This window comes from Mus caroli, chromosome 14, assembly GCF_900094665.2.
Source record: "Mus caroli chromosome 14, CAROLI_EIJ_v1.1, whole genome shotgun sequence".
Lineage (NCBI taxonomy): Eukaryota > Metazoa > Chordata > Mammalia > Rodentia > Muridae > Mus > Mus caroli.
The window spans coordinates 89,679,069-89,696,102 of NC_034583.1; the positions used below are offsets into that span (position 1 = coordinate 89,679,069).

General features: G+C 43.3%; 1 pseudogene; it reads left to right on the forward strand.

Moving 5' to 3' along the window:
• The first annotated feature begins 804 nt into the window (after nt 1-804).
• On the forward strand, nt 805-14,519 carry LOC110309000 (annotated as a pseudogene).
• The last annotated feature ends 2,515 nt before the right edge of the window (nt 14,520-17,034 follow it).

Sequence of the window (17,034 nt, forward strand, 5' to 3'; positions counted from 1 at the left end):
CTCCCCTCCCCTCCCCTCCCCTTCCCTTCCTTTCCCTTCCTTTCTTTTTTCTTTTTCTTTCTTTCTTAGGCAGGGTGTCCTGTAGCCCAGGCTGGTCTCGAACTCATCACGTAGACAAGGATGACTTTGAACTCTTGATTCCCTTACCTCCTGAGTGCTGGGGTTACAGACATGGAGTGTTACCATGTTTTAGTGAAGATGAGAAAATCAAATCTGGGTTCTTTTTTAAGTTAGATACCGAGCTACATCTGCAGTCCAAAACACCGTTGTTTTCAAAGCAGGGTCTCCTGTAGTCCAGGCTGGCCTTAAACTCAATATGTGGCAGAGGCTGCTCTCTATCTCCTCATCCCCCTGCTTTCACCTCCCAGGTGCTGGAATTACAGGCTTGCACTCCCATAACCATCCTGGAACATTTAATGTATGGAATTTAGAAAAATTAAGGCAGGAATTCAGACTTATTGTATGATTGTTTGTTTACATTCTGTCACTAAGAGTGGACTGTGGGCTCCTTGGATGATAGCCTTCCTTGTTCATCTTTCTGCCCTGCTGTGTAAGTGGTAGAAGTGTTGTTAGCTTATTCAACTCTTACAGAGATCTGCGAGGATGGTTGCAGTGTATTTTGGGATGACACTGAGACACTAAGACGTTGGTGGACATGCTGGGTAATGGCTACCAGCGACTGAGCAGCTGAAGCAGTTGGAAACGTCTCCATTCTAAATCTGTAGCAAAAGTCACTATGCTAGCAAGAACTGCCTTCCCCATGTACTGATGGGCCAGCGAAGACCTGGAAAATGATCCACAGAAATGGACAGTGGATGTGCCCTACAACTGACCGGCTGGGTTCCGCAGCCAGTGAGAGAAGAGAAAGTTTCCATGCCGGTAAGAAACAGAGGAGGTACCTTTGCCTTATTTGCTCCTAAAGGAAGCAGCCTTCAGGAAGAGCCAAGCAGAGAAAGTGCACAGTTACTGTCTCCAGAGGTGGTTAGTTTTATACCCAGAAGCTTCAGGGTGATGTCTCTCACCCCACCTTCTGTTGGGATTCCTGCTTCAATGTACAAAACAAAACCACAAAGGGAAAGGTCTGGGCTTGCCTCTGAAGAGGGAGCTGCCCTCCCCACGCCACCCTCCCCCCGCACCCTCCCCCTCTTTCTTGGTACTTTGGAGGCACAGGGGTGGAAAGTTTTGCCCACTTTGGCTTCCCTTCCTCTTTCACGTGGGTGTGCATTGTGTGCCCAGCTCTGTCATGAGGAGTGCAGGTCACCATGCCTGCTGTTGAGTCTCTACATGGTGAGACATGCGCTGGTGGTTGTAGGCCTGTCCCAGGAAAACCTGTCCTACTGGATATGGATATGGAAATTGTTCAAGCAAAGTGGGAGGCCCGGACTGTCTCATTTTCATGTGGACACTTGGGTTGCTTTCCTGGTGGAGAGCTGACCACAAAGAAACCATTTGCATGTGTCTCTCACCTGGAAGCTCTGGAGACCTCAGTCAAGAGCATCATCTTTATAGACAAAAAAGGCACATCTTTGTCAAAAACCAACCAACTAACCAACCAACCACCCAAACAAACAAACAAAAAACACAAGGGGAGAGGGAGGCAGTGGCTGGGTTTCCCAGTACCATCTTGGAGTCACCTACTCCATTGCTCCATTATAGATGACTCCCCAGCCTTTGAGACCAATTTTGTTCAGATTTTCTCCTTTGTTCTTTCCCTCTGTCCCTTGCCCCTTCTTCATCCCCCCCCCCCCTTTTTTTTTTTTTTTTTTTTTGAGACAAGGTCTCATTATGTGGCTCTGGTTGGCCTGGAATTTTCTAGGTAGATGAGGCTAGCCTCAAACTGGCAGATTCACCTGCTGGGATTAAAGGTGTGTGCCTCAGTCCCTTTTATTCTCTATCAGGATGGAGGTCTGACTTGTCCTTGATCTGTGGTCTTTGAAGAGCTTACTTATTTAAGCCACAGCACTGGTGTGAGACAAACCTGCTGTAGGAAAAGGTAACTGACTGTCCTCAAGCCCACATCTGCGCCTGCCAATGGAAGGTGTTTTCCCCTGGTGTAATTACACAAGGCTTAATGATGGGTAAACGTCAATGTTAAGAGATTTAATTTGGCTAAACATTATACAGCATGTCTACTTAATTGGAGGGGTTTATCTGATCTCCCTGTTTTCTCTTTCTTTTCCTTGTGCTATGAAATTTCCAAGAACAGGTAGCTGTGTTCTCATCTGCTGATTTCCTTGTTCTGGGCCCATAGAACATTGTGAGGCCAGCATTCTTGTGATACTTTGGTAACTTCCACTTCAGGGGAAACGAAGAGGAACCAGATGCATGCAAATAAAAAACCAAACCAGACATTCACAGGGCTGACTTCACACCTGCCCTCTCCCTGCAAAGAACCTTCTAGCTCTTAGTTTGTTCTTTCCCAGCACGTAGCAGAGGGCTCATTACAGCTCTTTGTTTTTGAGAGCTTCTACCCAGAGGACAAACAGTCTAATGTGTCTCTTTCCCCCTTGGACCTCTCAGGCCTGTGGGAATCCATTTTTGATTTTTGAAATGTACATGCCACATACCTATAGCAAATGTAATGTCTTTCAATCTTCTCAAAGAGTATGGCATGGTCAGCAAGGAAAGAGTCATCATTTCTAGGCTCCCAGGATGATTTTTAGTTTATATAACAGAGTCTCGCTTCTCATTTCTTCATGCTGACTTGGTGGCAACCAACATCCTGTGTTCTGTTTCCGCATCTTACGGTTTTTATCTACAGACAGGCTCATCCTGCTGCCCCATAAACACCAGAGAATAGGCTTGGGGGAAAGAAAATTGTTTTGTGGAAATCATTATTTTGTGTGATGATGAATGAATTCTCTTAAGAGAGTACGTTCCCGACTGGGAACGACAGTTACGTTCATTTTATGCTTTTTGCTTGTTGCCTATTTTCTCTATTCAAAAAAGAAAACAAGGAGAAGCCTCTCTCCAGGAGCCCATCTGCTGTTGCAGTTCAAGGGAATTACATGCACTAGAAAATACAGCTAACCACATTTCCTCCACCTTTGGACTGATACCAGTCATAAAACCCCATCTTGTATAGACAATCTGTTAAAATAAGTTACTAACCAACCCAGATGGGTGTAAAGGTCACTGTGAGTGAGTGTGAGTGGGCTCCAGTTTTGCTGTGGTTATAACCAAACCCGACGTGGCTGAACTGGTGGTTTATAGTGCATGCTTCACTTTATATGACTGTGTGACCCTGCTGGCAGGATCCCATTTCCTGCTTTGGAACTCTCAAGAGATGTGGTCCACACATATGAGCACTTGCAACCGTTCCCATTTTGCTGGGAACCTCAGTGTTTGCAGACAGGTCGCTTCACGTCATTTTAAACGCATCCTCTCTCCCAAGATGAGACGAGATGAACCAGGGAAGGGAAGCCAAGGTGACCGTGAGATGGGAAAGGGCATGGAGCAAGCTCAAAGGAAGTGGGTTTCTGGAGAACCCGAGAACATGCTATCCAAAGACAGGAAAGGCATGCACGTTGAAAGGCAGAGTAAGTGTACATGAGGGGAGTGGCTGCTCTCCTCTCATTTTCTGGGCACCATTCACACACCCCGTGTCTGTTGTTATGTTCTTCACAGACATCCCATTTAACCCTTGATGGGTTTCGGTGAAACAACAAGACCTTGGCATGACCAAAGCCCATGACTTGTCAAACTCAAACAGGAAGGAATTAGCTGATGTAGAATTCTAGTTGAGTGACATTTGACTATTAGGATAGCTTGTGTCTGAAGTCACCTTTTCTATCCCTGCTCCCCTAAGTGTTATGTCATAATGACAGGCAACTAAGGGCACCTGCTTGGATTTAGCTTGCATTTTCAGTGAGAAGTTAAGGGTGCTGAACACTTTGATGTTCTCCGTGGACACAGTCAAGCCAAAGAGCTGTTGTTCTTACCTAGGTAGAAAATGTCTGAATGCTCCTCCGGCTTCTTTCTGATGCTGAGCAAAGGTGACTCATCACTTTTGTTAATGTCAGAGCTGACTGCTTCCCATTTACAGAAACACCCATTATTCATTCTCATAACCTACTCTTTATTATTTTTTTTAAATGTGCTTTTGTTTCTTTTTTTTTTTTTTGGTTTTTCGAGACAGGGTTTCTCTGTGTAGTCCTGGCTGTCCTGGAACTCACTCTGTAGACCAGGCTGGCCTCGAACTCAGAAATCCGCCTGCCTCTGCCTCCCAAGTGCTGGGATTAAAGGCGTGCGCCACCACGCCCGGCTGCTTTTGTTTCTTTTAATTACATCGTGTGTGTGTGTGTGTGTGTGTGTGTGTGTGTGTGTGTACTTGCCACTGCACTCATGTGGAAGTCAGAGAGGATTCTCTCCTTTCATCATCATGTGGGTCATGGGTATTGAACTCAGGTTTTCCTCTGGCTTAGCAGCAAGCATCTTTGCTGTTGATCCATCTTACAAGGCTTCCACCTACTCCGTTTAAAAGGATCCACAGTCTTGCTGGTATTGGAAATAAGACTTCACTCACATGTCTTTACCTGGAGGGAGGGATGCTCCTTTTTTCTTCCAATCTTAAACCCAAAGGATTCTTTCAGAACTTGACATGTGAAATTGCTTTTGCTGTTTCTTTCTTAAAGTTCCTCTATTTAAACATATCTCCAACACTATTTCGTCTAAGATGTCATCTCATTTTCCTGAAGTCATTTGGGCTATGTGACTTAGTACTTCTCAGTCAAGTACGATTGAAAATAAATGATTGTTTTCTAATTAGAAATTGGTAGCAGGTGGAGACAGTTCAGTTGGCAAGGTGCTAGCTTCCCATGTGTGAGGGCCTGAGTCGGGCGTGGGATGTCCTCCTCTTATCCTCGGTGATAATGAGGTGGAAAGCAGGGATCCCTGGGAACTTAGGGACATGGACTATGTGACAGAGTTCTGTCTCCAGATGAATGATACCCAAGGCTGTCACATGACTCCATCACACGTGTTCCCTTCTCCATGGAAACACTCGTAGGTGAATGCACGAGCTCTTCTCCCCTAAACAAATTGTACCTGTAGGAGCACGTGGTTTAGCTGGGGATCATGTGAAGTCATAGCTCCTAGTTACTGACCGTGGGGGAACAGAATGACCACACATGGGAGTGTGCTTTGGTGGGGGTGGGGCAGCACGGCGGCTCATCACCACAACACGGAAGAGCTAGAGTGAGCAGATTAACCAACATTTGAACTAGATCTTGGCAGAAGCAGGTGAATTCAGTTAGGTAAAATCAGGGTGAGGAAGAAATTACAGTGCGTCAAAGAGAATATAAGGGTGGAGGGAGAAAACAGGACTGAAACTAGCATGTGGAAGGAATGTCAAGGAACTCTGGGAAAGATGAATGTTTGCTGTGCAGTTATTGGCTCAGACTCTTGCTTCCTTTGAAGGAGGTTTTTTTTGTTTGTTTGTTTGTTTTTTGTTTTTTGTTTGTTTGTTTGTTTTGGTGGGGGGGGGCTTGATTGGCAAGAGAAAGGGATCCTGGGAAGACCACCAGCTGGCTACCAGCAAGCTATGAAAGGAGACACGGTTCCTTTCTCTCCCACTTCCCATGTCTTAATGAACGAGAGGCATGAACTGTGCCCTAGGCTAGGATGAAGGAGGCAAATGAAGTTGTATATTCTGGAAAGATAAAATGGATAAAATGAAGACATTTTAGAATGAGGGTCTCAAGGTAAGAAACTACTGCCAGTTTGCACTGAGCATTTCTTTATAGTAGGTGCAAGGACTGTCCTGTACAATGTAGGATGAATTGTAACATCCCTGACTACCTACTGTGTGCTAGGAGCATCCTCAATCTCCATGAAACTTCCTCCAATTGGGAAAACCAAATGTGTCTCCAGATTTTGCCCAATAGTCCCCTGAGTGATGGGGCAATATCATCTCCAGGTGAGACCCACAGCTTCAGAGCAGAAAGAGTGACCTGTGTGGTTGTTCTTCCTGGAAACTTGTTTGGTCAAGGTAAAAATTTACGACCCGAGAAAAGGTATGGGACTTGAGAAAGGACACAGATATGCCATTTCTTTGAATCTTCTCCTTAAGGCCTAGTTTCCCAAACCTAGAAAATGGTTGATAAATGTTGAATAAATGGGATATTTTTCCCCCCTGAGAGTCTCAGTCTGCCTCTTATCCTTAGAGAAGGCATCATATGGAGCAGTGACTACTTGTAGCTGTGCCCTCTCACTGGCTGATTGTGTTCTATTTGAGAGTCACTTGAATATTGCAGAGGTAACCAAGGATACCGGTATGATCACATGAGCAGACATATGGGGAAAGAATAGAGCAGCCAATGTCACAAGGTCTGTTTTTCAGGTTTATTACAAGAGAGTAGGGCTTGGGAGAGTGCAAAGAAAAAGGGCAGAGCCTCCGTCATACTGAATATTATCTATGGCATTCATCCTTGCTGATTATCAGACTCACATGTCTCTTGTCTTGGAATGTGGTATTTTGCCTTAGCCAGGAGCAGGATTATTCCTCTATTTAATTTGGGACAGGTTCTCCCTTCAAAGCCTCAAACTTGAAACCCTCTTGCCACAAGTTATCCAGTGCTGGGATTCCAAGCGCTTGCCACTATATTCTGCCGAACTCCTGGATTTTTTGGTGAAGGCCTTGGCTAGTGGGTTGTGATGATAAGCACGAGGCTGAGAGCTTTGGGTGGCAAGGGTATAGGTGACTGTCCTCGACCTGCCGGAATGAAGACAAAGTAAAAGATAAAATCAAGGGGCCTTGATCTTTCTCCTCTCAGGGCTCTTTTGTTTCCCTTATCTTTTGAAATTTTTCCTTTGTAAGCAGCACAATATATCGTATTTAACATATGCCCTATGATTAATGATGAGACAAATTCTAGCCTGAGGACTTGAGGGAAGTTCATTTTGAAAGCTTTTATGGAAAAGATCTCGAATTCAGTGTCGTCAGTGGCAGGGAGCTCTCACTAGGTCCTCTAGCACAGGCCAGGGCAAGCTTGCCCCTCACCTCTCCTGTGATCCTCCATCAGCTTCTTCTGCCAGTCAGACTCTAGAGCTTAGCTGAAATCTCCAGGTGGCAATCAGTGACATCTCAGATATCACAGATTTCAAAACGAGTGATGGCTCCCCTTCCCTCCAAACCCATTTCTGTACCCTTACCTATTTCCTTCAAAGGCAGTTTCCCTCTTCTGAAGGGTAAAGTCAAACCCTGATCCTTGGTGACATCCTTTCTCCCTCACCCTGTCACCTTACCCTTAGCCAACCAAACTTACTTTAAAAGTATTTTTAGAATTGTTTCTACCATGTGGGTCTGAGTTACAACCCCTCCCCCCTATAGTTGCAAGATAATACTTGAAAGTGATAACGTAGATCTTGCTACTCCTTTGCTCAAAACTTCCCCAGATCCTCTTATCTCATGCTCCATCCTGCCTTCCTTCCTGATCTCCTGCTGCTCTCTGCCATCACCCCACCCTCTACTTGCTGTTCCTATGCATAAGAGCCAGTTCTGCTTATTCTTCATGACTGGATGGCTTTCTCCAGATAGCTTTGGGATTTCATTAGCTCCATATAACACCCACCCCAAATTAATCCTATCTTGACGATGCTACTGTAATCTGTATTTTCCTGCTCTTGATTTATTTTCTGTAATAATTTAAAAAATGCTGCACACTAACTTCCATTACTGTCTCATTTGTTTATTTACTGTCTGTCTTCTGTCTTGCTTGCCAGACTGGAAGCATCCCAAGGACAGGGACCAATTGCTTATGTAAAACTCCTCAGTGTGTTTTGTGCAGTGTGTGCTCATGGATATGTGTGCTCGAATCCATCATACCTTTTCAGAGTATATGTGTGTTCATTTCTTTTTATTCAGTCTGTCTTCTTGCCCAGAAATGGCCAATAGAAGATTCTCCATTGTAGTCATTAGCACCAGACTATGTCTCAAAGTGTGACTATAAAATTCAAAACCCACAAGGCTTCCTTTGCCTTTATACCAACTTCATAAGATTAGTATGTGAAATAAAGTGATAGTGCAATTATAGAAGCCTAGGAGGTGCAGCAGCTCCAAGGCTAAAGGTGTGTTCTATTTGGATGAGCCTTTCTCTCTTGTAATCTGCTCCGTGACCGGGGCAAAGGAAGGAGCAAAGGAAGCCTTTTTGATAGGAAAAACACGGATGAACGGATGGATTTTAATTTGATCAACCTAACCACTGGCTTACATTTTTAGCCCAATATGTTGTATTTAGATTACAAATTTATCCTGTTTTTAAAAACTGCGCGTATATGTGTATGTCTCTGTGTGGGTATGTGCATGTGTGTACAATGGCCACTGAGGCCAGGAGAGGGCATCGGATGTCTGGAGCTGGCCTTGGGAACCCTCATGAGTGCCAGAAACCAAGCTCAGGCCCTCCGGGAGAACAATAAACCCTTTTAACTGCACGGCTGTCTCTCCAGCCCTCTACTGTGTTTGTTTCTTTGTAAACACTTTATCCACTGGATCCCAACTGCCACCTTTCTTCCTTCTAAAAGCAGATTTCTAAGTTGAGGGCAACACGACAGGGTTCATCTGAGAGTTCACAGACTATCTGTTTTCATTTTATTATATGCTTATTGAGCTCGTGTTAGAATGACATGGTAGTCTATTACACTTCTAATCTATGGATAAGGAGAAAGGTCAGAGTCAGTCATTAATTTCTCAGAGGTTCTTAACACAGCATGTTCCTACAGGGTACAGTGGGCATAAGCATATAACAATGGTTACAAAGGTGACGTGACTTTTCAACGGCCTCTACCTTATTTTGTTATGTGCCTGTGTTAACCCTATTTAAGGCTTTCTAATGTGCCTGACTTTCTATCATACTGATTTATTTTACCTGCTGTGTTGGTATTTATACACTAGCCACATAAATATATTTGATTTTAAGGTTTATTTAATATTTTAAAAATCATGTGTCTATTGTGTGTGCCTGTGTACCTGTGAGTTCAGGTGCTCTCAGAAGCCAGAGGTATGTGATCCTCTCAAACTGGAATTACAGGCAGTTGTGAGCCACTAATATGTGTGCTGGGAACTGAATTCGGGTCCTCTGGAAGAGCAGTGTATGCTCTTAACTTCTAAGCCATCTTTTTAGCCCATCATAAGTACAGTTGAAATACTCACTTATGAGGCCTCTTTATGGCAAGTGCAGTAAACTCTCTGAAGTAAGTCTCACGGGTTTAAAAAACTATAGAGACCAGAGCTCAGAAGAAAACCTTCAGCTGTTTGACTTACCTCTACCTGTCAGTGAAGTATAATCTGGCTTCTAATTTCCCCATGTGACTGACTTCATGCAACCATCCTCCCTTGGCCCACAGCCTGCCCCTGACTCTGTTCCCTCAGACTCTGCTGCTCCGTGTCTGTAGCCGTCTACACTGCTGACTCTCTTCTTCTTCTTGTTCTTCTTGTTCTTGTTCTTCTTGTTCTTGTTCTTGTTCTTGTTCTTCTTCTTCTTCTTCTTTTGGAAAGATTTTTTTTTTTTTAAAGATTTATTTATTTATTATATGTAAGTACACTGTAGCTGACTTCAGACACTCCAGAAGAGGGTGCCAGATCTTGTTACGGATGGTTGTGAGCCACCATGTGGTTGCTGGGATTTGAACTCTGGACCTTCGGAAGAGCAGTCAGGTGCTCTTACCCACTGAGCCATCTCACCAGCCCCTGGAAAGATTTTTTTAAAATATTTTTTTTATTACGTATTTTCCTCAATTACATTTCCAATGCTATCCCAAAAGTCCCCCATACCCTCCCCCCCACTCCCCTACCCACCCATTCCCACTTTTTGGCCCTGGCGTTCCCCTGTACTGAGACATATAAAGTTTGTGTGTCCAATGGGCCTCTCTTTCCAGTGATGGCCGACTAGGCCATCTTTTGATACATATGCAGCTAGAGTCAAGAGCTCCGGGGTACTGGTTAGTTCATAATGTTGTTGCACCTATAGGGTTGCAAATCCCTTTAGCTCCTTGGGTACTTTCTCTAGCTTCTCCATTGGGAGCCCTGTGATACATCCAATAGCTGACTGTGAACATCCACTCCTGTGTTTGCTAGGCCCCGGCATCGTCTCACTAGAGACAGCTATATTTGGGTCCTTTCAGCAAAATCTTGCTAGTGTATGCAATGGTGACTCTCTTCTTTAAATGGCTTCTGTGTTGAGACTTGCAACAGCTGTCATCTTCTTGCTTCCCTGACTGTGCTAGTGTCAGCACCAGCGTTTTATTATTCTAAGATGTGTTTTTGGCTCCATTCTTGCTTTGTGCTCTTTTGCCAGAAGCTAAGTTCATGCTTTACCTAAGCTTATGTGGTTCCAAGATCAATATAGACTATTTTATATTGAGCTCCAGGTTTCTGATCCATATTTTCAACAGCATCCAGCCATGGATCAGGGGGTCATCTTTGAGTGCCCATGTCCTGACCTCTCCTTTCTAAAGCACCCATCTTCACTTGCTGCATCTTCCATGATATTAGGTCTTCAGTATTTAGAACAGCCAATAGTTTTTAGTTGTCTTTCCTTCAGAGGGAACATTTGAACACCTCAGAAGGGTTGGTTTAGTTAGTTTTGTCAGAAACTAACTAAAGAACAGTACCTAATAATTAGACTTGAGTTTATACCAATCCTCCTGCCTCAGCTTTCTTAGTCTAGGATTGCATATGTCCACTGTTATGATTGCCCAATGAACATTTAGCAAATTTTTTTTATTATAATTGCACCCCAAGATGTGGACACATGTTGGTCTTCCATTTTTTTTTTTTTTAAGTATCTTTGTGTGAACCTTTTCTGAACTTTGGGACATAACTCTCCCCACCTCAGAGCTCAGGCAGGAGGAAGAGATGGATCAGGAAGAGAACAGCTAGACAAGAGTCATTCTAATGCGGAAGAAGTCAGGTGGTACAGGGTAGCTCTGCCTGGTTATGCTTTGTGCTACTACAAGGTAAATGTAAGAGACTCAGTCTAATGCCGAAGTGCTGTTAAATTTCTGCTTGATAATTGGATAAGCGAGCCAGATTTCATTGGGTGTGATAAGGTTATTTTCTTTCCCTTCCTCCTCTTCTCTCTCCTTTCCCTCATTATCATTTTCTGTGCTGAGGGGTGAACCTTGTGGATGCTGGGCAAGCTCTTGACCACTGTACTGTATCCCAGGCACCATCTGGTAACTTCTGATATTGTCTAAAACCTAGTCCAGCCCAGAATTCTCCTATGTTACACATTTTGTAGAAGTGCCTGCAGTTCTCACAGTGCTGTTTTGGGTCACTTAATTTTGGGTGATTTCATATTGGGAGAATCTAATCTCTCCCCAAACCCATGCACCAGTGAGGAAAGACTCCTCTACATAGAAAATATGTTATTCACTGTGCTACAGACTTTCTGATACTTTTGGGCATGTACAAAATTTAAGAGAGAGAGAGAGAGAGAGAGAGAGAGAGAGAGAGAGAGAACTCCATGGGTGGGGTTAGCTTTTATATCTTCATTTTGTATGAAGGTGGTGTTGTATTGAATAACCTCAGGCTGGCTGCTTGGTGCTTTGTTACCCAATAGCAGTAGGTAGATGCATGCCTGGCAGGAGGAGATAGCCACATGAGCTAAAGCAGATCCTGAAATACTGGGAGGTTCACTTATTTGTTCTTAAGTATTACACACCCCAGTCTCCACAGATCTTACCCCTCTACAAAGCCCAAACCAAAAGCACACACATGTCTGAAATCTCCTCATGAAGTTGGAAAATGTCTTCACAGCATTTAAAGCATGGATAATCCAACTCAAGGTAACATACAGGGTGGAGGGTATGTGGGTATGAAGATGTCTTAAATCCTTCTGGAGTAAGTAAGGTAAGTAGGCATAAAGTAGCTAAAGAGAGGAAATTGTGAAAAACTTTACTTAAAGTTTAAACCAGGCATCTACCATGATGCTAAACTATGGGTTAGTTTATGGCCTTGTGGTCAATAGTCAATAGTTAGTTGAATACATTTTTTTTTTAATAGTAAAAACTAGATCCCTCCAATAATAGACAGGTCCTATATTTTCTTTACTTAGGCAAACGTATATGAATGAATGTTCTTGAAGGACATTATTATCCAATGTTAAGTATGAATACATTTAATAATGTCCAGATATGCATTATACTTCAAGGTAGAATTGAGAGACTTTTGCATACTATACAATGGTCTTAGTGCAGCCTATATGCATAGAGACAGAATGAAACACTTTTTCATTCTGAGACCTCATCTAGAGGGTTTCCTACCTGCCAGGTGCTGATTTTGTTTCTTTGTATCTGAACTTAAGTCAAAACAAGCAAGCGAACAAACAGCCCTACTTCATTTAGTGTACTCACGATATAGATCATCATGTCTGTCTCACTATTGTACTCATAAGCAGTCTGTTTCAGAGATAAATCAATGGGATAAAAACCTTGGAGAGAAGCTGGGCAGCCGTGACTTACTCCTTGAGGTAGAGGCAGACAGATCTCTGTGAATTCAAGGCCAGCCTGGTCTACAGAGTGGGTTCCAGGGCAGCCAGGGCTGCACAGCGAAACCTTGTCTTGAAAAGCAAAAAGCAAACGAAACAAAAAAACAAAACAAAGAAAACAAACCAAAATAAACCCCTAGGAGATGGAAGGATCATTAATGACAGGGTTGAGTATTTCCTCCAGGAGTATTAGCTCACAAGTCACAAGTGGTTTCTAGTTGTGGGTTCTATCTGAAGTTGCCAATTAACAATATCCATAGTTACCATAAAGATGGAAGCAAGTTCCACTTGTCGTTTTATAGAACTTGTTATAAGTTCCATTATAAATGTCAAAATAATAGACTTTCCACTTTCTTTCCATTATTCTGGCTCTTTGAGATAGCACCCTATACCAGCCCAGGCTTGTATGCAAGTCAGCCTGTAGCTCAGGTTGCTTCCAAATAGTAAACCTCCTGCCTCAGCTTCCCAAGTGTCAAGATTACATGTGTGCCCATCTTGCTCAGAACTTCTCTTTGATATTTGTGATCTTATATATCCTCTGTTCTTTTAGAATAAAAAGATATAATATATCTGAGCATTAGTCCGTTTGGTAGAGTGCTTTCCTATCCTAGCACTGCACACAGCCATTGATCTGGTCCCCAGAACTGCATCAACTAGGAATGGTAACATGTGGGAGGTGGAGGCAGGAGGATCAGAAATTCAGTCATTCTCATCTACATATAAGTTTAAGATCAGACTAGGCTACATGAGACTGTTTTAGCTTCTTTAGTCCCCCAAAGATATCATAAAGCCCTGAAAAATATTTGCATTTAAGAGAAGTAATGACGATTGCATTAGAAGTATGACAAAAGCACTGATTCTGTCATTACACCATATAGAATGTCCTACCCAAATAGATTCTTCTATCAAAGTACAAGGTGATGGCTGGATTGCACTGTCAACCAACAGGCCGAGGCCACGTGATCTGACTCACCACTGGGAAATGCTTCAGAGCACAACGCTTGATAGTAATGAATATTAATAGCCATGGAAGGAAATGTCACAAGTTTCACAGCAACAGTCCTCTTAGCGTGAGACTCACGCTTGTATGCATCCTTAAGAAAGATGGACTTAATCCATGAATAAATAACTCAGTCATTGAGATGACAGAGAAGGTGAGGTCACATACAGGCCAGTCAACTTTACTCTATAACTGGACACCACACCCCTGACCAGACTAGCCAGAAAGGTGAGCATAGATGGTGACTATTGGAAAATCCACACACCACTATAAAGATGCATTTTAACACTTGGCTACACACAGAGCCTCATGGTCATTGTTCTAAGTTCAGCCTATACCATTTCAAGATATGGCACTATGACTATTGACAAACACAGTTGAGAATTATTCTAAAATCAGCTCCTTCTTCATTTTAAACAAAACTGGTTAGTCTTATATAGAGAGGCCAACTTGTGTGTGTGTGTGTTTGTGTGCATGTGTGTGCGCGTGCACAATCTTGTGTGTCTGTCTGTGTACACGTGTGTAGTTTCAGGGTCTTTTATCAATACTGTTAGTAAACAGAGAAAATAAGAATTGTATTCAATAAAGAATTGCAGGTTGGGCTAATGGACTCTTGATGGGGGTTAAATTAGGTGCTTCAAAAAGCTGTGACTGAGTTGTTGCTGCTGCCGCCGCCACTGCCTCCGTTGTTGTTTAAGGAGGACCACTTGCTGGAACACAGATGCGTGGAATCTGCGAAGATCAGAGCGAAGTACCCCAACCGAGTTCTGGTGATCGTGGAAAAAGTCTTTGGCTCTCAGATTGTTGACATTGACAAGAGGAAGTACTTGGTCCCGTCTGACATCACTGTGGCTCAGTTCACGTGGATCATCAGGAAAAATATCCAGCTTTCCTCCGAGAAGGCCATCTTCATGTTTGTGGACAAGACAGTCCCACAGTCCAGCCTAATAATGGGACAGCTTTATGAGAAGGAAAAAGATGAAGATGGATTCTTGTATGTGGCCTACAGTGGAGAGAACACTTTTGGCTTCTGAGGCCCTTGCTGGGCTAGGTGCGCCCTTCCTGCTTGTGTCTCTTGTATAACTGGCTGTTCTCAGTTACTCTGCCAGAGCCTCCAGAGACCTACTAGTGCATTTGTAACTGGATTTATTTCTTAATATATTGGAAGGTTTTGTTTTCTTAGATTAGTAAATTATCATACAGAGTTTTTTTTTCAGTGTTCTTTTTGTGCACTGTCCTCATGGCTATATGCTCCAGGGAACCTGTCCTCTAGGAATCATATTTAATGAAGATATTTCCGTAATGAAGGGCGGTAGGTGTGGTGGTAAAGGGAAAAGGAGGGGCTGATGCATAGTTCTGGATTATGTTGAAAGTGTTAGATGGCTAAGTATTAAAAGCACCCAGATTAAATCCTTAGCAATCAGAACACTTGCTTCACTAGATTTTGCCAACTGCAAATCATGTTGGACTGAGCTAATCTGTTCTTCTTTCTGAGACTATTAAGGTAAATAATTAACAATTATAAACAATTAATTAAAATAACAAGCCTCCTTATAAAGGCAAAAAAAAAAAAAAAGACGTGATTAATTTTCTAACTTCTGATATCCATGGATGTGACCTGGTGTGGAAATAGGACCTTGGAGGAATAGTTAAAGATCATGAGGTCACACTGAAATAGTATGAGTCCTAAATGCAATATGCTTGGTTGCTCTGATGTGGAGAATACACAAAGAAGAGATAACACACATAGAGGAGCAAGCACCCTCCCCCCCCCCCCCCAAAAATACACAAAAAAAAAAAAAACCCCATAAAGGGACCAGCCCCCCCCCCCCCCCCCCACATACATACACATAGAAAATACAGACAGAAGACACACACACATACACAGAGATAGAAGAAAATCACGAGAAAGACATGCTAGGCAGCCCTATTGCAACATGATTGTCCAACTATGTATAAGCCAAAGAACCACAGATTTCTGGCAACCCCTGGAATTAAGGAAGAGGCAAGAAAGCATTCTTACCGGGAGCCTTCAGAGAGGACATGATTTGAGATCTCTAGCCTTCAGAGCGGTGAGTGAGTGAGTGCATTTCTGTTGCTGACTTTGTTACGGCTGCTCTAAGAAGCAACTCCAACTCTGTTTCAGTGTCATGTGGATGAAGATAGGACAATGGGAAGATGTCAGGGCGAAGCCTGAAATGTCAGCTGCTCTCAGGATTCCAGCACGTTCAGTCTTCTGGAACAGTGCAAGGCTATTCCAAGTCTGCCCTTTACTATCCATATAATGGAGCCAGCTTGGATTCTCCCTGAGTTTGGATGAGGAATCTGCCTGACGTGTTCCGATGAACCTTATGAGAGAGAGGTAGACTATTTTGGGCGTTGTTTTGACCTATCGCTTCCCTTGTGGACCACATCTGTAAATGCTATTATTACACTGGAGAGAGGCCAAGCCAATGATGCTCTCTGTAGGGAGTAGTGTCCACTAGTGATTCCAGGATGAACGAATGAGTCTTTACAGCTGTGCCTTTCTCCGTGGGCTTTCATAGATAAGGGCTTGACCCTAGCTGGCCAAAGAGGGTCCCTGAAAGTGGGGTTGACAACTGTAATCTCTTGGCTGATCATAGCCCTGTACTTGGGTATCAGACCTTCTTTGAAGAGAGAGAGAGAGTTGTGCTTGTCTCTGCTACAGCTGGTGTGACTTCAGGGCCTGGAAGCATTTGGAAGGATGTCGATGCGATCTTGGTATTAGAAATAGTAGGTAACTCACGAAGGAGTACTCTAGATGAAAAATATGGTCAGTAGGTAGATGGATGGTCATGTGGTACCCAGGAGATAAAAAATATAGTCTTCCCCTAGAACTTTTTCTCTGAAGTGCACCATCTGTTTTCCTTAGTGTATGGATGTGGACAAAACAAAGAACGCATTGAACAATTCAAGGTTAGGTATAAACTGGGATATCAGATCAGTGATCAGGTGAATGGATTTGGAAAGATAGAAGATCTCAGGTAAAAACAAGGAGACAGAGATAGGCACAGAGAGATAAAACAACGCAAACCTAGAAATGCCCATCAAAGGATGTTGTGGTTAGAACAGAGAATGAAAGCATTCTGCAATTCTTGCAAAGTTGAGCCTTGAAGAATGCCTGACTCTGCTTCCTGTAACGACAATAAGGTTCCTGATGTGGCATTTTCTAAGGAATGGAAGTCTATTTAGCACATGGTTCTGGAGACTAGGAACATGGTGCTAGCACTTGTTTGCCAACTATAGTCTTTTTGCTCTATTATAATGTGGGAGGCACAGTATAGGACAGAGCCAATGTGTTAGTTTAAGTATCTTCTCCTTCCCTTCTTCCTTCTCCATTTCCTCATCCTCTCCTCTCCCTTTCTGGCTCTCTCTCTCTCTCTCCCTCCCTCCCTCCCTCCTTCCCTCTCTTCCTTGCTTCCTCCTCCACCCCCTCTCATTTCTGTGACAATCTTCATTATATAGCCCATACTGAACTCAAACTCAGAATCTTCTTGCTTCCATCTCCTGAGTGCTAGGATTACAGAA